General features: G+C 44.8%; 1 long non-coding RNA gene across 2 annotated transcripts in view; it reads left to right on the top strand.

Moving 5' to 3' along the window:
* The window catches only part of LOC123521627, a 22807-nt gene extending 870 nt beyond the window's left edge, over positions 1–21937 (top strand). For both annotated transcript variants that reach the window (XR_006680020.1, XR_006680021.1), the window contains exons 2-3: positions 9413–9777; positions 21514–21937. This is a non-coding gene — a long non-coding RNA (uncharacterized LOC123521627). The remainder of the gene's footprint in view (positions 1–9412; positions 9778–21513) is intronic.
* Positions 21938–23932: the final 1995 nt, after the last annotated feature.

The following is a 23932-nucleotide window of genomic DNA, read 5'->3' as shown; positions in this document are numbered from 1 at the left end:
GATAGATAGATAGATAGATAGATAGATAGATAGATAGACATATCTAGTTGATTATATGCATTTTGACAATTGTATCAGATTGACACAGACTTACTGGACTCCGTGTTCCCTTTGGGAAGACATGAGTACATATGCCCCAATTCCTTCTCCATGCTAATATAAGTTGGTGACTTGAAAGTTAGTTGAGATGCAGTATCACTAAGACTTCCAAGTGACTGTGTAAGAGGAATGAGGAGGGAGAGACAGTACTAAAGATGCCTGGTAGTTCTCTGCTAACATGGCTCCTCAAGGAGATTGCTGGGTCACCCTAGGACCTGAGGTTGCAAGTATTCATGGGAGAAAATCATCTCATCTTTCTCCCACAGCAGCTAGTGGGTTTGAGCTGCCACCTTTGTAGTTAGCAGCCCGACTCTTACTGGACAGCACCCTATGCACATAAAAACCGCAGTACTGCACAGATTTCTGTGAGCATGTGGAATACTGAAAGCTTCAGGCTTGTTGATGGGCATGTAAAGGGTCACAGCAGCTTTATACCTTCCAGTACAATTGCTGGGCCATAACATATGTCAGCTTTCTCAGGACGTTTAGCCATCCCTCCAAAACGAGATCGTAGTGGTTGTTGGGTGCCCTTGAGTCAGTTCTGACTCATAGTTCTCCCAGGTACACCGCAGAAACCATGTCACAATCTTCGCTATACTTGAGCCCATTGTTGCTGGGTCACATCATCTTATTGAGGGTCTTCCTCTTGTTTTGTTTTTCTCAGTTTGCTGGTCTGTACTTCACCAAGCTTGATTTCCTTCTCCAGAGACTTGTCCTTCCTAATAGCATGTCCACAGTACATGAAATGAAGTCTTGCCTTTTTTTCTTCTAAGGACCATTTTGACTATATTTCTTCAAAAACAGATTTGTTTATTCTTTTCATGGTCTGTTGTATATTCAATGTCCTTCATTAAGATCGTAATTCAAAGATATCAATTCTCTTTTGTCTTCTTTATTCATTGTCCAGCTTTCTTGTGTGAGAGATCATTGAAAATACCATGGCTTGAGTCTGGCACACCAACGTTTTTCAAGTGATATCTTTGCTTTTTAACTGTTTAAAGAGGTCTTGTGCAGTAGTTTGCCCAATGCAATATGTTGTTTGATTTCTCCACTACTGCTTTCATGGGTATAGATTGTGGATCCAAGAAAAACAAAATTCTTAACACCTTTAAAATTTTCTCATTTGTGAGGAATTTTGCTTTTTTGTGTGTTTGGGTGCACCCCATACTGCAGGCTGTTGTCTTTACTGTTCTTCAGTAGGTAGTTTAAGTCCTTATTGCTTTCAGCAAGCAAGGTTGTGGCATATGCATATTGTTTCTCTCCAGCTGATACTATATTCTTTATCTTATAGTTCCACTTCTCAGATTATTCACTCAGTATGCATACTGAATTAAGTATGGTGAAAGAAATCAACCCCGACATACACCTTTCCTGTTTTAAACCTAGCAGCATCTCCTTGTTTTGGTCAAAGGACTGTGTCTTGGTTTATGTACATGTGCTACACGAGCACAATAGAGTGTTCTGGAAATCCTATTCTTTACTGTCTTCATCATAGTTATGGCCCTAGAGTCCAATGCCTTGGATACTCACCAAAACACGGTACACATCTTTCTGGTATTATCTGCTTTCAGCCAAGTTCTATGTGACGTCATGAATGATATTCCTTGTTCCACGTCTTTTTCTGACTCCAGCTGGAATTTCTGCTGCAACAACTTAAACATTATCTTCAGCACAATTTTACTTGCATGTGATGTTAATGATACTGTTCAATAATTCCTATATTCTATTGGATCTCCATTCTTTGGAAGGAGCAAAGCCAGGTAGCCGTCTCCCAAATTTATTAGCAGTGCTTCCAGTGTTGCCTTTTGTTGAAACATCTCAGTTTGTATTTTGCCAATTCCTGGACCATCATTTTCCCCAATGCCTTCAGTGCAGCTTAGACTTCTTTGTTCAATACCGTACACTCTTGATCATATGCCATGTCCTGAAATGGAACAGATTGTTTTCTGATACGGGGATTTTAGGAATTCCTTCCTTCTTCTTTTGACGCGTCCTGCATCATTCAGCATTTTTGCCCATAGAATCCTTAAATACTGTAATTTAAAGGTTTGAGTTTTTCTTCCTCTCTTCTAGTTGAGAAATGCTGAGTGCTTTCTCCCCTTACGGTTTTCTAATGCCGAGTCTTTGTACATTTCCTCATCATCCTTCACCTTGTCTGCTCAAGTCCCTCTTCAAAATCGTCTTGGTAATCAAGCGGCCATCAAGCTCAGAAGCAACAAAGCCCACATGGAAGAAGCACACCAGCCTATGCAACCACGAGGTGTCGAAGGGCTTCCCGTGGCCAAGACCTTTCAGAAGATTGTCAGACCTTATGGTTGAGGCAGCTCTGGGTGAATTGCAGTGGCCAACTGTCTGCTTAGCAATTGAAGGCTTAACTGTGGAGGAAAGGCCAGCCCCCCCCCACAACTAATCGGGTTCAGTAAGCACAATTGTACAGTTGAGATATATAAAGATTACAATAAAGTCATAGAGCGTGAGAGAGATAGGAGAGAATAAAATAAAGAAGTCAGACACATTTCATAATAGCATGCTCACCCCCTAGATGGCCATGATCTTACCAGCCAGGTCCGTGCACAGCGTGGGCCAAGGGCTCTCCTTCAGGGAAATAATTTCCTACTATCCTTATCAGAAGGGAGTGGCCCCTACTTGTTGTGGGATAAACAGTGGTGACTGCTTGCTCTGGATGGCTGATAACCCTTAGGGAGAATAACCCCTGACCTACATCTGTTGACCTCCAAGTGTATAGTCATTCACCACGTGTAGCAAACAGCTGTTTGTCCTATATTTGGGGGAGACAACTTGGGAGAAATCTTTCTGTTTCTCACACTTAACTGCATCAACACAGGAACTTCATGTGGGCCATGCTTAATATTGGGGAAAAAATAATAAACACTGTTCTCTGAACTGGGAGTTCAGCTGGGCTTCCTATTTTTTTATTTGCTAAATTCAGCAACTCAACCCAGGTGGTAACCAGGAGAAGTGGGCAGTGCATGTCTGATCAAAAGGGAGTAGCTGCCACAGCCCAGGAATAGTTGTCCTGGGGAACACAGCTGCATGTTATCACTGAAATGATCACGATTCACCGAATATCCAGAATGTCTTAAACTGATTGGAAATGAGTACTAGTAGTACAAGTGGTTAAGCACTTGATTGCTAACGCAAAGGTTGGCAGTTCAAACCCATTGGCCAATCCGTGGGAGAAAGATGTGGCAGTTTGCTTCTGAAGAGAGTCACGGCTTTGGAGAGCCCGCAGGGAAGTTCTACTCTGTCCTGTAAGGTTGCTATGATTCAGAATCAACTTGATGGCAGTGGCTTGCGCCATCAGTTTATACAGATGGGAAAATAAAAGAAAATAAAAACTTAGAGGCTAGGTGTGTCAAAAAAAAGATGTTCTGTGGATCATGAAGGTATTTATGGGAGCTCCATCATCGTACCAGTCCCCTTTTTCCCACACAAGTTTAGAACCAGTTGAGTGAAAGAGGTTTCAAGCCTGAAGTCAAAATGTCAGGTTTATTACCGATGGCACAACAGTGGTAGACTTGGCTGAGTATACGACTGAACAGACTGTCTAGCTGACACTCTACATGGGTGAAACTTACCCCCTCCCCAGGTTGTAGCCCTTGCTGCTGCCTCAAGGCAGAATGTATCCCTATGACCGGGAGAGCAAACCAGCATGCTCTACTTTGCAGGCAGACAGCTATGAGGGAGGGGAGGGCAGCAGGGGTTAAGCTGAGTGTGCCAAGTGCCTTCTTCCAAACATCTCCAGATCTCTCACCCACCCCCAATGGAGGACAAGGAAAGCAGGAGACAGGCCAAGAATGATACCCCAGGGAAGTCCTGCCATATGGAAATGAGTGTGAAAATAGATTCTGGCCCCAAACTATTAGATTTGTTTTATGCATCTCTGGCTTTGTGCACCCTACTCACTTCTTGACTTTCAAAGTTTATAGCTCAGTAGAAGGATTGACATAGCAATAAGTTCAGTGCTTATTACTACCAGCACTTTGTTAAATATCTATACAGGATCCACAGCTACTAGTTAATTCAGCCTACAGTAAGATGGCATGAGGCCATGGGGGCCTTGTGGGTTACAGTTGGGCTCTGAGCTATAAGATCATCATTTTGAAACCACTAGTAACTCCACAGGAGAAAAATGAGGTGCTCTCCTCATATAAAGATATACAGTCTTGGAAACCCACAAGGGCAATTCTGCTCTGTTCTCTAGGGTCGCTATGATTTGGAATCTACTTGGTGAAAGTGAGTTTTGTTTTGTGGTTTTTGGGGGGAGGGTAAGATGTGTGTGTTATACCCAGTCAACTAGAGAAACAAATTCATCTACACTCATGTATGTGTAAGAGAGAGCTTGATATAAAAGAGTAATTGTGTATTAAGGAAATGTCCTAGACCAGTCCAGATGAAGTCCATAAGTCCAATATTAGCCTATAAGTCTGAAAGTAGTCCATAATTCCCTCTTCAGACTCACACAGCCACATGTAGTGATGCAGAATTTAAGAAGATCGCAGCCTGGTGGGTGCATAACCTTGTGGATCCAATGGCGATGGAAGCATCTCAGCACTGGTGTGGCCCGAGTATGGCTCCACAATGGGACAATGGAGCAGAGAGAGAGAGAGAGAGGCTCTCCCAGGGCTCAGCAAGTCTCTGCATAGCTTGTCAGCAGGAAGACGAAGGCAGGTAGAGAGAGGAAATTCCCAGAATCCTAATGAGAAGGCCACATCCATAAGGAGGCATCATAAGGCTGGGACCTGATTGGCAGGCTAGACTCCACCCCTACATTTATTTATCAAGTTGGCATGAAATTATGTAACCACCACAATGTGTATTTAGGTAAGGCTATTACAAAAGGCATATAGTCAAAATCAACTCAATGACAGTGCATATGTATGTGTCTGTGGATTACAGAGGGACTGTGTCACAATTTCCGTTGATTCTCTCAAGACAATAACCAGTAATTAACCAGTTGTCTTGTCAATTCTAACTCATGATGACTTTGTGTGTTTTGGGGCTCAGCTGTCATCTATAGGGTTTTTAATGGCTGGATTCTTAGAAGTCTATTGCCAGGCCTTTCTTCCAAGGTACCACAGGGTAGATTTGAACTGACAACCTTTAGGTTAACAGCCAATTGTGAACTTCTTGTGCCATTTAAACATTGATTATCTATCAGTTGGTGCAACACTCCACATGCTAATGGATCGGACTGGAAGACTTATTCAGGGCTCACAAGAAGTAGGCAGTAAGCCTGTTTATAATTCTCAACAGACATCTTTCACAAAGTTTGAGTTCATAAATAAAATTTTTTTAGAGAATGAGTCAGTGTTTGTGCTTCAACCCTGCTTTCCATCCCGAGAACAGAGGTGGAAATATCTCCTCCCACCCCACTGAGCCGGCCTGGAGGAGATTAGATCTTCCAGCTCGGACAGCTACAGGACACACACCTATAAAACCAAATGGCATAAGGCCGCTGAGAGGGCAGATCGAACAGGGAGCAGACTGCCGGAGGAACACACTCTCCTCCCACTGCCGATGGAGCGAGGAGACATGAGTGTCTCTCTAGGACCAGATGTGAGCCGAGGGGAAAAGGAAGAGCCAATGGCCCACGGGAAACCTAGAGGGATGTGGCCAATCCCACAAGAAGATGGGCCGCCAAGGTTCCAGCTCTGAAAAGTTGCGAGCGACAGACAGAGAAGCCGGAGTTGCTCACAGCACATGGATACAGCACCACGCCCCCCGCGAATATTTTAGGTGCCTACAGATGTATCTCCAACAGTTCTCCTTCAGTTCTCTTTGCGCTCCTTCAAAACCAAAGAAACTTGTTTTTAAATATGTAAGGGAACCATTGTAGCTACTGAAGCCCTTTCCTTATTCTATTCCTCCTCTCCTTCAAGTAGGAAAGTCCAGAAACCACCTAGGAAGTAGGGAAGGAGGAGGCACTAGAAAAAAAAGGCCACCGTTCTCCTTCCAGTCCAAACCCCATTGCTGCCACGAGCAGAAGCAAGTGGAGTGGGGTGTGGGGAGCTTAATGCCGGATGGAGCTCAGAGCTGTCACGATTACCTAGAAATTGGTAACATAATTTTCCCGTTTCTAAATTGCCTTCACTGGGTTTTTCTTCACAAAAATATAGACACATTTTAGTTGATGACTTTTCTAATTGCTTACGATTTGTTTTTTAAATTTATTTTTTGTTTATTTTCCTATTCTCCCACTGATTCTCATCCTTTCATAGTCTTCGAAGCCTGCTTCTCCTCGGGTTTAATCACTTCTCTCCATTTGTTTCCTCCTGTCTCTTTATGAGATTGACTAATTTTGCTGAGCATAATGCCTTCCAATTCTGTCCACGTCCTGAGGTGTTTGACAGTTTCATGATTGTTTTTTAGGGATGCCTAATATTCCATAGTAGGTGTGGTAGAGGCTAGCCCGTCAATCAGGTCATAGCCAATGAGGGCTCTGTGTGGGCATGGCCTTCTCCTTAGGATTTTGGGGACTCCTGTATTCCTCCTTGGAGGTGGGAGACACTCTCTCTCTGCTTACCTCCTGGGGTGGGAGACATTGCAGCTAACAAGACACATGGAACTATGCTAGTGCTCTGAGCTGGAGTAACCATGTGGAGACCCTTGCCAGCATTGAGATTCTTACAATGCCACTGGATCCACAAGATTTCCCACCCACTGGCCTGTGATCTTCCTACATTCAGTATTATTGCATGTGTTTCTTGAGTCTGAAGAGGAATTTATAGATTAGTATTGGACATATGGGTTAATATCAGGCTTACGGACTTGATCTGGACTGGGCTGGGATGTTTTCTTTATGTACAATTGCTCTTTATACAAAGCTCTTTCTTATACACATATGAGTGCCTATGAATTTCTACCCGGACTAACACAGTCCAAGAGATGGGTATTTTTAATCTCTAAAACAAAACTTTTATATGAGAAGTGATGAGAAGACATTTTAGAGTCAGTGAAAGAGCAGATATGGTCTGGTTTTCCTCCCGGGGCAGAAGTGGAGAAGAATTAAGTTCATTTTAAACAAAAGTGCTGTAGGCTGTGGGCAGGTTTAGCTCACATCACAGAAAGCTCAGCTCTCACCGGTGGCATGGTCGTGTCAGGGACTGTGTGGCCATGGCCCCAGCTCTGCTCACAGTGGTTCTCTTGGCTTGGTCTGCCTTCCCTGCCCTCTTCTTTCCCAGCCTGGCATGTGCCTTTCATTCCAAGACGGCTGCAGCAGCCAGTGTGACTACACACTCCCTCCCTGTTCACTTGTAGGGCAAGAAATCACTTCCCACAACCCAAGAGCCAAACTCCCCAGGGATAGATTAGGTCACACCACTGTGAAGGAATCCCTGTTGCCAGGGAAAGGCCAATGGCCGACCTCTAGAAATGGGCGCCATCAGTGGTAAAGTAGAAATGCAATGAGGGAAACTAGGAATGAGCTAAACTGACACAAGAGCCATGCCAACCAACAGCCCTAAGATGGGGCCATATGGGGGGAAATTACAGCTCCCCACAACTAACCATGGGTTCAGGAAGCACAATTTTACGGTTAAGATATATAAAGATTACATTAAAGTCATAGAGAGCATGAGAGAGAGAAAAGAGATTGAAAGAATGGAGTCAGATACAATTCATGGTAGCATGCTCACCTCCTGGACGGCCACGATCTCAACAGCCAGGTCCGCACACAGCACGGGCCCGAGGCGAGGTAGGGCGGAAACCTCCAGAGAAAGCCAGCCGGGCGGAGTTAGCCGGCAGCTGGAGCCCCCGTTTATTGTTAACCCCGGCTTTTCTCTCTTAGGGTGCGTGATTACAGGTAACCACACACGTCACAGGAAGGGGCTGTACAATAGGCAATACAAGCAATAGGAGGGGGATATGCAGTGGGCATAGGTGTAACAGGAAGAGGATGAGCTAGGGGTGTACACATAATAGGAAGGGGCGGGACTAGGAGTATACATGTGACAAGATGAGCAGACCCTAGATTCAATACGGAGGCCTAACCTTGGCCTCCCTTGGGTGGGCTTGACTTCTCAGGGGTCTCCTACAAGGAAACAGCCAACTACTATCCTTATCAGAAGGGAGTGGGCCCTACTTGTTGTGGGATAAACAGTGGTGACTGCTTGCTCTGGATGGCTGATAACCCTTAGGGTGAATAACCCCTGACCTAATTCTGTTGACCTCCAGTGTACAGTCATTCGCCACGTGTAGCAAGCAGCTAAGTTTGGCCTATATTTGGGGGAGACAACTTGGGAGAAATCTTTCTGTTTCCCACAGGCAGGACCGGGCCACGTGCTGGTCTGTTATCACAAGGTCTCTAGGGACGAAAGCCAACTCACAGGCCACTAACACCACCAACAAAAGTTGGGTCAGGCCTGTATTATTGATGAACTTGGTCCTTGAGCTTGAGATTGCCCAGCTTCCACCACAGGAACTAGAAAACTGAATCCAGCCAAGAGTCCTAGCTGCTACCCAGTAAGCTAGAAATGGAACAGATGCCAGTGGTACGGGGGCAGGGGAAATGCCCAGCTCAGGAGATCGGGAAGTACTGAAAAAAATGTGGTTTCTTCTGAGCTACCGCCTTTAAAGAGGAACAGGGGTTGGGACTGGGTAGTGGACAGAGAATGGAGTGGGATATTCAGAGGAGTGGACATGGGCCCTACAGATGGATGGGTGATTAGCAGGGGACTCCTGGAACACTAAGCTGTATGATTACACAGTTAAAGAACTTGGTGTCCTGGTTATTGGACCTGTTCTCAAGGAGATTGGGGGTGCTGATTCAGAAATGTGCATCACATAGATCTCATCAACTTAAGTTTTTTAGATATGGTGTTCCATCATATTTTCAGCTATTAATTTTGAGAGGAATTCAGACACATTACAGAATAAGACAAAAAAGGGAAGAAATATTTGAAAAATAATAAAACATTAAGGAATTTCCTTCCAAGGGAGCTTTATGTAGACCCATTGAGTTGCCAATCATAAGGTCAGTGAGTCAAATTCACCAATCACTCTGCAGCCTTGAAGGATGTAAATGTTTGGAAACCGAAAGGAAATGAGAGACTTCCTAGCAATTGTCAAAAAGTATTTGATGATCTAAACTTTTCTTCTTCAAATTGTGCGGCAAGCCTTTCAGAACACAATTTTAATATACAGAAATGGATAATTCACATGAAATGTTTCAGAGGTGAGGTTGACTCCAAGCCTTTTTATAAGAAAATCTCTAATTTTAAGACTTTCTGTGCACAGGTGGAGACGAGGGGACTATTTTAAATGTTATTTGTTTTATTTACTTTTGCTTCAGAGTCTATTCCTCAGTGTATTACCAACAACTACCGACACATGGCCACAGAAACCAGGACAGAAGAGTGAGTACTAAATAACTTCTGGACACGCAAGATTCCATACAACGTTTTCTTGAAGAACAATTCAGAGAGTTACCTGGATGCATAAATTCTAGTCGAAGCTGCCTGACTCGTCTTACTGCAGTGGCTGGTGTGTGGCTGTGATGCTGGCCGCTATGCCACGGTCATGCTGGCAGGGTGATGCGTGGGACCCAGTGCGAGGGGAGCTGCCAGACCAAGAGCGACTAGGAAGAAGGAACAGGCCGTCCACTTCCGAAGGAAGAGCCCCTGAGCATCTGACTGGAGAAAGAGCTGTCTACTCAAGGTAGAATTGACCTTTAGAAAAAAGGTTTTGTTGCATATACTTCCCATATCACACAATGTTATCGTCTGCTCATATTAAGATTTGTGCAGTTCTCAGCACATTCAATTTCAGAAAACGTTCTTATACGCATTATTAGCTCCCCTTTCCCCCACCCCTTGCCCCTTGCCATGTCCCTAGGCAATTATCAAGCCAGTTACTGCTTCTATAGATCTACCTGTCCTGGATGTCAGATAGAGACAATCATACGAAACACAAACAAGAAGCAAACAAACTACAACAATGACTAGACAAAACATAGGAAACCCCCAACCACAAAGAAAGCACAAAAGGTTAAAAACTAAAACTTTGAAATAGGTCAAGAAGGAGATCAAATAATAAGGTATTACATTTAATCAAACTACATCTTCCATAATCGACCTACAATGCTCTCTGTCTGATGGCAAAGCTATCAATGTCCCTGAATTATGGGGCAGTTTAATTTAAGTAAAGGAGTGAATTTTCAGAATTTTGGAATCTCTATTTATTGAACCAAACTCGCTACCTGCCAGTGGCTTACAACTCATCATGGTCCTGTAGGACAGAGCGGAGCTTCTTCTGTGGGTTCTGAGGCTGTAACTCTTCACGGGAGGAGAAAGGCTCACCCTTCTCTTGCAGAGTGCATGCTGGACTCAAACGGTTGACCTGCGGTTAGCAGGAAAACGCATAATCCACTATATGCCACCTGGGCTCCTGACTTACTATACAGTAACTTATTTCTGGCCTCTTTCTTAGATAACAATTTGGAACTGCCTGCTATTCAATTCCTAATAAAGGTGAAGGGGTGCTTGGAGAAAATTCCAAGTTCATGTGATTTTTACTATTCAAATATCTCTTTGGACCAAAGGACGCCCTGTCAAGTATAACTTGCCCTAAATATCTGGTACAAAATAAACTACTTCAAATAAAGCCAGCATGCACTTCCTCTAGCTTAGGCCAGCTACCACTACATTAAAATAACACCATCACCCTCTTTTATGGGCAAGCAGAGTGGAAGAATGGTCTATGGCATATGTTCTGTCTCACAAAAACTAGAGCTGCGAGGGGAAACTTGGTGCCCCTTTTGGAATCAGCAGGTCAAATGTCCCCAGAAACAAGGATGAAATTTGAGGCACTCTCAGTAGGTAGCTTGTTGGGGCACAGGTTACTGAGCAGGTGGGAGACTTTTCATGAGAAGGAGACATGACTGTTCAGCCAAGGACTTTGGATGTGGTATCAGTGGGAGTCCTCGGTGGGGCAAATGGTGAGTGCCTCAGCTGCTGACCGAAAGAGTGGAGGCACAGGTCCAGCCAGAGGGGCCTCGGAAGAAAGGCCTGGTGGTCTCTTTCAGAAGCATCGGCCACTGAAGACCTTACGGAGCACATTTCTGCTCTGACCCACATGGCGTCTTCGTGAGTTGCAATGACCAGGCAGCAGCTGCTTTGGGAGGTGGGACAGGGAGCCCGGAAACCACCTGGCATATTCCTGTGGGGTCCTTGAGCAGAGTTCATAAAGGGACAATTCCAGAAGGTGTGGGAAGGATTAAGGGCAGCAAATCAGGCCTGGGCAGGAAGTCATTTCCATCCTTAAGTCTCCAGGGAGAAAGGAATTTGAGAGAGCCAGAGATCCTAACACATGCATATAGCAGCCGGGGCCTTTGGATAAAGGGCCTTGATGACTTTTAGTGACCTGGCTGGGAGAAAGCGAGAGAAATAATACCTCAAATTATTTCTTTCTCCTCCTCCTCCTACCAGGGGCCTTCATTTGTTTAGCTCACTGTAATCAGACGGCAAGAGAGCCTATGCCTACAGTCTACATACCCAGCCTCCTGCATCTCAGAGTGGAAAGACAGATCTGGAGGGTCAAGCAAGGAACACTCAGTTTAGAGGGAGAGGTAAACCTTAAAGGAACAAAATAATCAGAAAACATCCTGTAGGTAGTGCTGGATGACCCTGAACGTTTTGAATGTAAGAGCACTCTCGGGCCTCTAGAGGGAGCTCAAGGATTTTTCTCCTTTCCCTACCTCAGTTCCCAGGGAGAAGAAACATCAACAGGGGTAGACTCCTGGGAACTAGTTCTTTATTAGGAGATGAAACTGGAAAACAAAACGAACAACTTCACTACCATCATGTTGATCCTGACTCACGGAGACCTGTAAGACAGGATAGAACTCCCCCTGTGAGTTTCTGAGCCTGTAACTCTTTACGGCTGTGGAAAGCCTCGTCTTTCTCCCGCTGAGTGGTTGGTGATTTTGAACTGCTGACCTCGTGGTGAGCAGCCCAAAGTGTACCCATTAACTACTCGGGCTCCTAGGAAGAGTGAAACGATTGCTCATGGAGTGGGATATGTTCCCTTTACCCTTAGAGCTACTACTTTTGTATGCGTTTGTAACTATGACAAATAAAATAATCAAAACCAACATTTAATTAAATAAGCAATCTTACATTCTATCAAGTTCTCGATTCTCAGTACAATGACTTTTTGAGGCAAATACCATTGTAATTCTCAGTTTATAGATCAAGAGACTAAGCTCACATGACCAGTAACTTTGAGCCGGGAAGTGAACCCATATTACCCTGGGCCACAGTCTGCTCATTCTTTTCGCCTGGGCTTTTGATTCAAATGTTGTTACTGGAGGGACTCACAGGGCCAAGGACCAAGGGGATGTGGACTGAAAGAAATGGACTTTGTTAGAATTTGTCTTCCCTTTACAATTTAGGCACATATTTAATTATTGAGCACTAACTGCCAAGCGCTGAGCCCAGGCTGAAGACACCCAGGTGTGGTTTCAGACTTCCTGAATTAAATCGTGGGTCGACTAATCACTGGACTCTGGATCCTTCTTTCTCTAACATGCTGTTGTCATTATCATAAGTGCAAAATAGAATTGCTCTAAAGACTTCTCAAGACTGTGGCTTTTTTATTTTTAATCATTTTATTGGGGGCTTGTACAACTCTTATCACAATCCACCCATCCATCCAATGTGTCAAGCACATTTGTACATATGTTGCCATCATCATTCTCAAACATTTTCTTTCTACTTGAGCCCTTGGTATCAGCTCCTCATTTATTTCCCTCCCTTCGCCAACCACCCGCACTCATGAACTCTTGGTAAGTTATCACTTATTATTATTTTTTCATGTCTTACACTGGACTGTGCCTTTTTTGAAGCTGACTGCCTGGACTTATCTTCCAAGGCGCATTTGAGTGGGTTTGAACCTCCAACCTTCAGCTAGCTGTTGAGCACTCAACCACTTGTCCCACTCAGGACCTTCCTCTCAAATACAGACAAAAACAAAAATACAGAGCGCTGAGAACAACGTTGGACATGGTTAGTGCGACAATGGTGTGGGTTGCTATTATTGCAATACACCGTCAGCATTCAAAGCATTGACAGCAGAGCCAAGACACAGAAAGGACCAAGATCAGGTTGTCTGCCAAGTGCAACGGAACCAAGAAGGACAAGCGGCCTTCTTTTCCAGCAGGGCCTGAGGCCATAAGGACTCAGAGAGTTCTTGAGGCTTTTCACTACCCAGCTCAGTTTTTGTGTTGGAGGCCAATTCTCTAATTCAAGGGTGACGGATGGGCTTTTGCCTGGCACACCGCCCTCCCACCCCCCACCCCGACTCTGTTCAATTGATACGGGCTGCCTGAACCACTGTGCTGCGAGGGATCCTCAGGCTGCATGTAGAATGAATGAGAAAGAATGCCGTGGTAGATAAGTGATGTCTGCAGTTGATAGGAAATGGAGAGGCGGCGGGCAGCACGTGGTTCAAGGGCAGTGTTCTTTTGCAAGGAATGTCCCTTCAGCAGAGGGCAGCTGCAAGGGCTCAGAGGTCCTTCTGATAGTCACAAAGTAGGGTGGCCTACCGTGCTAGCTTGCCCAAGACTCTTCCCATTTTAGCAGTGGGAAGTCCCACATCCCAGGAAGCCCCTCTGTTCCTGACACATTATAAGGAGCTTCCCAGGCTTTTTGGCCATCTAACCACAGCTGAAAAAAGAAAGAAAATAATAATAAGAAACTGTGGACTATGACCAATAGAGATTACAGTTTTTATCTCGGCCCATTTCAGCCAGTGAAAATGCATCTCATTCTATCCTGCTGTAAAATGCCAGCCTGATAGCCTCAAACTTCTCCCCACTTTGTAATAGTCCAGCTTGTAGCTCTCTCCGCTCTCGGTTATTTTTCCTGCTGTCTCCATTGAAGTCTTGGCAGGAAACAGATGGAGCACTTGAACGGTTTAACTGAAAAGAATTTCATGCAGGGATTATTTACAGAAGTGTGGGCAGGGTTAATGGAACTGGCAGGCGCTGAGGGGACACCCAGGGATTAGTCCTTAACGCTTAAGGCCTGTAGGTGCACACGGGCAGGGATGGGTATTACCAGCCCGGTGAACACCGGAGCTGTGCAGGAGAAGGGAAGCCCTGCCTGCGAGGGGGAGTTTCTGCCTGACCGGCTGTGAGGTCAGAAGAGGTTGGAGGGGGAATCCAAGCCCCTGCTTCTTCTCTCTTGGCACCTCTTTCCCAGAGGGCAAGCAAACCCAGGGGACCAGGTAGTTCAGGAGGGGATCAAGCGCTCATCCACCAAGCAAGGTTTATAAGAGGAGAGAGCAAATCTGGGAATAGCCGGGCCGGGCTCACTGCTGCCACTCATAATTCTTTGCACTTGGCTGAAGACACACAGGTCTCCAACGCAGGGAAACGACAATGTGTCCTCAGCCACCATGTACTGGTGAAGTGATGGAGTTCCGTCACAGCCCTTCCTGGAACCTACACTGTCACATTTGCCCTCACCAGGTTTGGTCAGAAAAGGTATCAAGTAAAGGGAAACAAAGAAGCAGTTATAATAAAATGTAGCGGTTACCACCCACATCGGACTTGGTCTGATTAATGATCCTAATTTCCTTTGCCCACAACCCATCACATTGCTTCCCTAACACTCTGCTAGACCCTGGGAAGGTTGGATGTTCTTACCTGATGGGCTGGACCAAACTCTTATTCTCACCGGGCCCAGGCTCCTAGTGGCTCTCTTCGTATTGGGTTTCCACTGTTTCCCATTGACCGGTACAATTGGACATAGTGTCCTATTAGACTCCCCTGGGCTTCAGGCTGAGTGTTGTCCCCACTCTGTAGCCACAATCCAATTTCTCCCTGTAATCAGAATCAATCCCCAGCACAAAAGTCCAATTCTCTGCTCTTGACCCAGAGGCGTGGGCAGTCGGAATGGTCTAGAGGGCATTCTCAGAGTTCCTAATGGAAACAGTCCTCCCCCTCAGTGCTTCTCAGTGCAAATATTCTTTTCCATTTGACTTGGAAGTCAACTGTACTAGATGCGCAACTCCAAAGAGAGGAAAAAATACTCTCTCGGTGAGTTAAGTGTGTGAAAGAAGCACTTCTCATCTCCACTGCCTGGTTCCTAGAGCCATGTCTTCAGCACTCCGCTTTGACTACTGACTTAAGGCATAAACGATGTAGATGACAACGCCCCACCCTCACAAGATGTGGTCTCCTGCAAGAGCCCTCCCTGAGTCTTCCAAAGGTCATTCCATCAAGTTGGCTGTTTCCAAGTGATGTACCGACAGTGAATTCTAGTGTGTGAGCTGAGTACCACAGTGGGTTCATTGCAAATGAGTTCCTGGGTCAGAGGCAAAGATGTTACATTTGTCATTCCATGGGGGTGAAGAAAGCAGTCCAGCAGAACAGGAAACGATTCCCATGAAGGCATATGACGGCCCCTTCAATAATGCAGGGGCCCGGATAATTAATTTGGTGTGACTGGTGTCACACAAAGATTCAGCGCTGGCTTCTGTGTTAACAAGGTGGACACCCGTTGATGCAAGTTGTCCGTTCCATTGTGGCCATAGGTAGTGTTATTGTGTATATATAGGCAGTGTGTGCTAGTGTTGCCATAGGCAGTTCCTATTTGCTATATGGGCCCTTTGACCGAGCACTGAAGTGACCAGTGAAAGAAACCTGCCACTAACCCAGAGAAGTCATCCTCACCACCTCCTTCGTTTAGTGGATGACTTCTGAAAGGGACTGAGCCTCAAATAGCCTCAAAGGCTATGGTTATAATTAGAAGTCCATCGTATAATTTTGCTTTAGAAATACTTAGTCATTTCTAATAGTGCTTAGCAATTTTGTCTCCTAGCTAAATCGACCAACCATTAGCCACTGCCCACGAATGAGAGCATCTTAGCAAATTCAGGTCATCTCTTTCTTACAGTAAATGGCCAGCCAGAAGTACTTCCCCAAATTCTGTCCACTGGGAGATTTCCTTCTGACGGGCAGGCGCCTCCACAGAGGGACACTCTTCAGCGAGGGAAAAGTGGTCCTGCTCGTTCATGCATTCCTCATATGGAATGCCCCAGGAGACCAGAGATGCAGATTGAGGGAAAGGGGGGAAGCAGGCAGACTCGGGACTATGGAAGTCTGAGTCATATGCGCTTGTGGGGAAGAGGAGGGCTGAGAATAGATTTGGGGATGTGAGAGGATAAGAATAACAACACACCCACTCTGCGCAAGTTCCTCACCCTTAAGGTTAAATGAAACCATCCTTCAGCAAGCTTCCTCTTGCATCAATCTGAGGAGCCCATAAGTGATGAAGGATCTTAAGCCTTTGACATGCGTCTCTGATAGGAAAGTATTCACAATCTTTGCTGAATGTGCATAATGTAAAAGTAGACACAGCCAAGATTTTGTATTTAATGTATTTAATTGATTTTCACCAGAAAGCTTAACCTAGAGTGTGAACTTGTGCTAAATTCCTTATGTTTGTGCCTTTTAAAATAAGCATAAATCAGTTTTTATGCTTTTCTTTGTTACTGAAGGGGGGAAATCAGATCCATTTTACAAGATCCACTTTATACAGGCATTTTTGAAGCTATTGAAATCCTAATACACAGCCTTTAAAATAAATGTGCTTGAATTCCTCTGTGGTGTTAGAAGTCAGGAAGGGAAGCATGAAGGAGCACCAGGGGCTGGGAACGCTGTTTCTATATTTATATGGTTGAAAGTTATACAGATAACTTCGTGACGTGAAATCAAAACCCGCTGTGCCCTTAGGATAGATGTGCTTTTTTATAGGTATCCTATACTTCAATAAGAAGTTAAAAATAAAATCTGCTTGATTTCGTAATGACCTTCAACAAAAGTTTCCATGAATTGGAATAGGAAATCCCATCAAATGCTGCACAATCAGTACCTCCTCTCAGCTACAGAGCCAGCCAGTAAGTTCAAAATACTTATGGAAGGCTTCTATACAAGAAGTTGCACTTGAATTAGGCTATAATCTGGTGGGAAGAGCAGCATATCTACATAAAAGAATTGACAAACAAATACAGACTGAGTCCCTGCTATAAGCCAGACACTCGTCTAATACTTGAGATCACAGAAGTGAGCACAGGTCCTTGTCCTAGTGGGGCTGACCTCATAGGGGAGACAGGCAGTGACCCCACAACATGTAAATGCCATGCGTTAGAAGTGATAAGGGCTGTTCATAAGAGTAGCTCACGGGAAGAAAAGTTGAGAATGGAGTGTAGGGCAGTTTGCTGTTATACATAGAATATTCAGGTAAACTTCACCTCACCTACTACTTGAGCCAAGATTTGAAGACATCATTCATGCATATAGCTGGGCACAGGGAGCCCAGGCAGAAGGAATGGTGAGTGCACAGCCTGTCGGGTAAGTGAGGACCTGGCAACTTCCAGGCAAAGAGGTCAGTGTGACGAGAATGAAGTGAGTGAAGTGTAAGGTCAAGGGATGTGTATGAGACTGGGCAAGATAACCAAGAGAGACTGCAAAGGAGCTCCAACAGGGTTGTAGAAAAATCCCATGCACTTTTAATCCCACCTTCCCACACTCTTTTTGAAGCCCCCTCGTACCAGAGAGAAAAGAACCCGTAGCGAAGCCCGGGATGACTCCCAAAGCAGGACTCAGCCATAAAGGGATAGGGAACAGTCGGTTCCATCCTCTGCGAGGCCAAGCTTGCCGCAGGACTAGGGGACGTAACACCACTTACCAGGTAATAGTTACCTCCCAGGGAAATCAATTCAAGGACATTTCCCCAATTTATATGCCAAGCCCTGATTGTGAGTAATTGTACAGTACCTGGCACATAATAAGAGCTTCCTAATTATTGCAGATTGTTGAATGAGCTATGTTGATACACTGGAGATGGGCCCAAATCTCTTGAAGCTTAAGTCCTTGTGAGAGAAAGAGAGTCCTGATGTGCTAAATATATTGAGACTCTCTCCCTTTGGAACCTTCAAGCATATTGGGGACCAGATGGGCCAAGGTAGTTCCTTCTTGAGACTGAGATGGAAGCCTGCAGGCTCTCTCATCCAAACCATCTGCTCTTCCTCTCTGATCAATTCTGCCTAGATCAATTCTTGTTAGTTCTTAAATATCTATCCTGATGCTAGCAAGGATTCTGCTTCAGGGTTTCTGACCAGCTGCTCTCTCCATTTGGACCACCTCGTTGAACAACTCACGTCTCCCTTCACTGCCACCTCTGCTTCATGCGGGTGCCCCGTCAGAGCTGCCTGGTCGAACCATTCTGCATAAAAGAACGGTCTCTGCATTCCGTGGTCTCTTGCAGTTGTCATTCTCTCCTCACTACTAAACTTCTGTCATGATACTTTTTTGGTTGGTTGTCTACTATGATAGTTAGGGATTGTGTCAACTAGACACGACCCAACCTCTCAATTGGGTCAGAGCCTAATGACACTTCCTTGGTGTCCTAGGCTTTTTTTTGTAAGAGAGAGAGGGAGAGAGAGAGAGAGAGAGAGAGAGAGAGAAAATTCCCCTTTGGCCCGTCACCTTCGGTGTGGGTTGGATCTCTTGATCCCAGGAACTATTAGCTGACTACCAATAGTGGATTCATTTTGGCCGACTTTGGACCTCTGCATCCACCGGCCTGTGCCCCCTGTTGTCTCTACTTCATCAGCCTGCATCCTGTTTGTCAGTTCACATGAACCAGGAGAAGCCTAAGTTGAATACGACTGGATTTATTTATTTCTACAATGGTGTAAGCCACGTCTTGATACAAATCGCTTTCTCTTTGTAAATACCCCCAACCATCACTAGTTTTGCTTCTCTAGAGGACCCAACCTAACACAGCTGCCTCTGCCTCTCCCATTAAAGAGGTGTTTCCTTGAGTCAGGGCACTTGTTTTCCCTCCCTCTATCCTTCGTGTCTAGATCTAGAACAAAGCTTGGTCCATATTAGGGTGGTTCAACGAATCAATTCTCTCAAGGCAGTTAATTAAACAATGTAGACTTTCCTCTCACATAGAAGAATATGTGTTCAGGATACACAGAAATGATGACCATGTAACGGTCAACCTACAAAGGGCCTAAAATCTGCTCGTTCTTGTATAGGGCTTTTCAACTGGGAGCAAACTCAGAATTCTGCTTCTTGCCTGGCCCTTGAGAGGGCAGACAGGATTTTGAGTGGTGTCTTAGGCTGAGTTCTCTAGAGAAGCAAACCCAGTGATGCGTCTCACTCATGACCACGTGATGCTACAGGACAGAGTAGAGCTGCCCCTGCGAATTTCTGAGACTGTGGCTGTACACAGCAGTAGGAAGCCTTATCTTTCTCCTTGGGGAGACTGGTGGCTTCAGGCAAGTCCAGTATGAGTCCATGGAGGTTTTCAGTCTGTCGGTCAAATGCCAAGCTGGAGGCTTCTACCGACTATCATAGCTTTGGGGATTGTTGAACCCAACATTGGCAGGAAGATGACAGGCTTCTAGACAGTTGTAGAAGTGGGCAAGTCTAAGTTTGAGCAGGTTCCAAGTCTCTAGGTATGATGTTAGGCTGGAGGTTTCTCCTGGCTTGTGAGCTGATGAGCCCAAGAGTGGCCAGAAGACCACAGACTGGTGGCTGGAGAAGCAAATTAATACAAGGTCAGTAGCTCAGATGGCAGGCTGCTGACAACTCCTAGGATTGGCATGCTATTAACTTAACTCCAAAAACCCCCAGAAGTTGATGAGCCAGATACAATACAAGATTCAGATTCATCAGATAAGCTTTTCCACAGCATTCATTTATAATGGAAGGCAATCCCACCCCCCTGCCCTTCCTCCTCAACCAGAGAAATTTCATTTCAATTGCATCAGGGCTGTGACCTGAATAAGGGGGTTGCATTACACCCTAATCTTCTCACAAATGGATTGGCTGCTCACAACTGATCCTGTTATGATCCTACAACTGATTCCATTGTATTCGGTGATGTTAAGGTAGATTACTAGGTCTAAACTACCAGACCATAGAGAATCCTGGCCCATTCAAGGTGACACCGAACCTAACTATCTAAAATGTGCCGAAGTTCCAAGGAGTCATCTTGGGCAAGCCAGGCAGGTTGTAAAGTAAATTTGTTTTCTTGTTTGGAATAGTCTGTAATCTTGCTTTCAAACTGTAGACTATCATTCTTTTTTCACTTACATCCTTTAAATGTGGAGGAAATGGTGTTTCTGACCAAACCAGTTATAGATGATTTGTATCCATTATAAGGACAGTTGCATTAGAAGTTTTGGAGAAAAACTCTTAACAGTCTTATAAGACTCCCAATTCAGGATATTATAACCTTGGTTAAACTCTGACTTTGAAAATCTCCTAACACACACACACACACACACACACACACACACACACACACACACCAGGATTAATCTATCGAGATTGAAACCAGCGAACACTGTGGCACATTGTTCAGAGGTTGATCTCTATTGTGACCTAACTCTTTGGACTATGCGGAAATATGAGACACAAAACTTATCATTTTTACGGTCAAAGCATAAATAAAGGACATGTAAGACTGTAAAAGAGAAAAATAAGGTCAACGGTAAGGAAAGTTTTCAGAGTTTCGCTGTCCAATCCTCTGTTGGGAGGTGAAAAGGTTTTATTTCTGTCTCAAGCGTAGGCTTAGGCAAACCCAAATTTTGCTTTTTGTGGTGGGCTTATGAGCAGGGCGAATGGAAAGGGGAATTCCTGGCCAGCCTGGCTTGGAGGTGGCACAGACAAGCCTCGGGACGTACACTGCAGTTTCTTCTTTCCTGACTCCACACTGACTGGCCCAGTGAACCTTTCTTTAGTCCTTCACTGGTTCCAAAACTTATTTTAAATTTTGCCTTTCACTTCAGATTTCCTTTCCCACAGATGGTACTGAGTAAAATATAAGCCTGTAAAAGTGAAGTTTAAAAGACCTTCTTTTCTTTTTTTGGCTTCCAAATGTTTCACAGGACTACATGATAGTCCCACCTCATCCACCCACACGTACATTTTCCCTCCTTCCAGTATTAATAGGTCTAAACATTTGGTTAGGCAAGAAATTTAGAACAAGGAACTTCAAACATTATTCTTCTGCCTCTTCACAGAGGTTTAAAAACATATCGCAGAGATTCTAATTCCAGGTAGGATGGAGTAAGCACTCTCATGCCCCCCTGTCTCGCCCACTGAATGCAGCTAGAAAGCATGGGCAGAATACACGGAGCAACTGAGGACTCTGAAAAGTAAGCACAGCAGGCATGCTGGGAAAGAAAACCAGGTTTTCCTCTCTGGGATCTTGCAAGGTAGCCTGAAACCCCACAGTGGGCCCTGGGTGCAACTGAGAGCTCCCGGAGAGGCCCTCTGATTCTGGCTAAAAGAACAGGGAAAGGGACCCCGGAAAGCCTTGGGGGAGGTCTTTATTTCTTATTCTATTATGTCCTCGTTTACTTTAGTTCCCAAGAACTTCCGTGGCCAAGGAATCCGTGGCACCAGGAGACTGCAGAGCCCAAACTCCGAGCATGGTGAACAGTTCTTTTCCATTGGAGGAGCTGTGGTACTAACAAGCTGGGGGGACTAAGGTGTCTTTCTCGCTCTTCGGCGTTCTCTCATCGCTTGGCTCCAGGTATGTGCAAAGCTGCAGGAAGTGGCCCACAGGGTGGGGCTATGAAAGCCTGAGCTCTCTGTCTAGAGGACAACGAGAACCCTTGGAACCAGAAGATACCAAGGAAATCTCAGAAAAAATAGCTCAGCCCCTTCATGTTGTTTATGAATTCAGGGGCTGACTCTTGGTTTGTGTATGTATTGATCCAACCCGAAACTATTTAGACACGAGCACAGTGGTAGACCACTGCCCAGATCCCTAGAGGGGCGCCTGAGTGGCACATGCTCTGTGCAGATCTGAATAGGATTGCAAGAGGTTTTTTAAACAGGACTGACCTTGGAACTATAACCTACCAAAATAGTTGGCTGAATTTTCAACCAAAACCTATGTCAATTGCTTGCTTAAAAAAATATATCAACATTGTTTTTGCAGGTTTTAATAAAACATAGAATCTCATAATAACATAATATTCAAAATGTCTAGAGTATAATCCAGGAGTGCTTAGCTTACAGAGAACCAGCAAGATCACAGCTCACTTAAGAAGAAATAACTGAAAATGGCAACATCAAGATAATACACGTGTTAGAACTATTTGACAAAGATTTTTAAGCACCTCTTGCAAAAATGACCCCTCAATGACATGGCAGAATGCCTCATTAGAAGAGCAGAAAATATAAAGAAGGATCAATTGAGTATTTTAGAACTGAAAAATATAACCATTAAAACAGTAATGATACTCAATAGCAAGGTTCAATAGCTGAGAGAAGTTGATAGTGAAATGCAATGAACTTGAGAATGGATCAATAGAAACTATCCAACCTGAACAGCAAAACCATTTTTTTTTAAATTGGAAAGGAACAGAGCCTTTGGAACAGCATCAAAAACACTAACATTTGTGTCAATATTTCATGAGGAAAAGAAAATGCGGTGCCAAAAAACATTTTTTTAAGAAATAACAGTGGGAAAATCCCAACATTGTAATATTTAAGGAATACCGAAAACTGCAAAGTGAATAAGCCCCAGGAAATCCATTTTGGATATACAATAACCAAACTGATAAAAACTAAATACACACACACACACAAACCCCAGAAGACAAAAATGCATTATGTACTTGGAAACAATTATTTGAATTCTATGGATTGCTCATTAGAAACCAAGGAAAAGAAAGTGGAAAAATGTTTTTAAAGTACTGAAAGGGGTGGGGTGAGGAAGCTGTCAGCCCAGAATTCTATAACCAGTGATAGTGTTTGTCAGAAATTAAGGAGAAATCAAAGAATTCTCAGATGAAGGGAAACTAAGATAATTCACTGCTCACAGGGTTTCTCTAAAATAATTTTTTCAGATAGAAGTTAAATGAAAACAGAAATTTTATAACATCAGGTATAAAGAAAGAGCAACAGATGAGGTAAATTTCACAGAAAACAAACTATTTTTCACTCATTAAATGTTTAATGGTTGAAAGCAAAAGTTATAACATTGTCTGATGGGGTTCTCAGTGGAAGTGTATGTAAAAGCACTTTCTTAGACCACTGCAACACAAAGAGGGGCGGGAAAGATACCTAGATGGTGGTGGTTGTTTGTTGCCTCCTAGTTAACTTTCTAATCATAGGACACCCCCACCCCTGCCCCTGGTTACAGAATTGAACCACCCCATAGGGTTGTCTAGACTGTAATCTTGATCAAAGCAGATTGCCGTGTCTGCCTCCAGCAGAGTGACTAAGTGGGACGAAGTGCTTAACGGTGGCACCACCAGGAACCCTGAAATGATATTAAGGTGATTTTGCCTCTTGTAATGGAATATAAGAGCGGTGTGAAGACTCCTGGGAAGATGGTGGACCAGGGGACCCGCTTACTCTGAGAGCTCTCTCAAACAAGGTGGCTTTGGTGTCCAGGTAGCCGAGTGGTAGGAGTCTGGTGAGTGAAATATACCCCCGAGCCAACACCCCACCCCCACCCCACACATTTGTCCTGAGCTGGGGCCTCGGTGATCCAGGCCCCGATTCATGGGACATGGCGGGTCACTAAGCCCCCGCCATCATGACCTAGACTAGTTCTAGCCCCACTCCATCCCCAGACCCGGAACCCCCGCCCAGAGTCGCTTGCCTGCTCTGCAGAGAAACGCACAGTGGTGGCGGGACCCCCGAGAGCAGCTGCCCACTCGCAGGACCCCACTAGGAGAGTAGCTTCTCCTACCCACAGGTCCCCTCTCCCCATGTGGCAGCAATCTGCCCCTGAGCCCATGTCCCTCCCTCCCTCCATCCAAGCCC

The sequence above is a fragment of the Echinops telfairi genome, unplaced genomic scaffold, assembly GCF_000313985.2.
Source record: "Echinops telfairi isolate 266 unplaced genomic scaffold, ASM31398v2 ScPeMD7_2;HRSCAF=8, whole genome shotgun sequence".
Lineage (NCBI taxonomy): Eukaryota > Metazoa > Chordata > Mammalia > Afrosoricida > Tenrecidae > Echinops > Echinops telfairi.
Note: the sequence above shows the minus strand (reverse complement) of the source record. Positions and strands in the feature narration are given on the sequence as shown.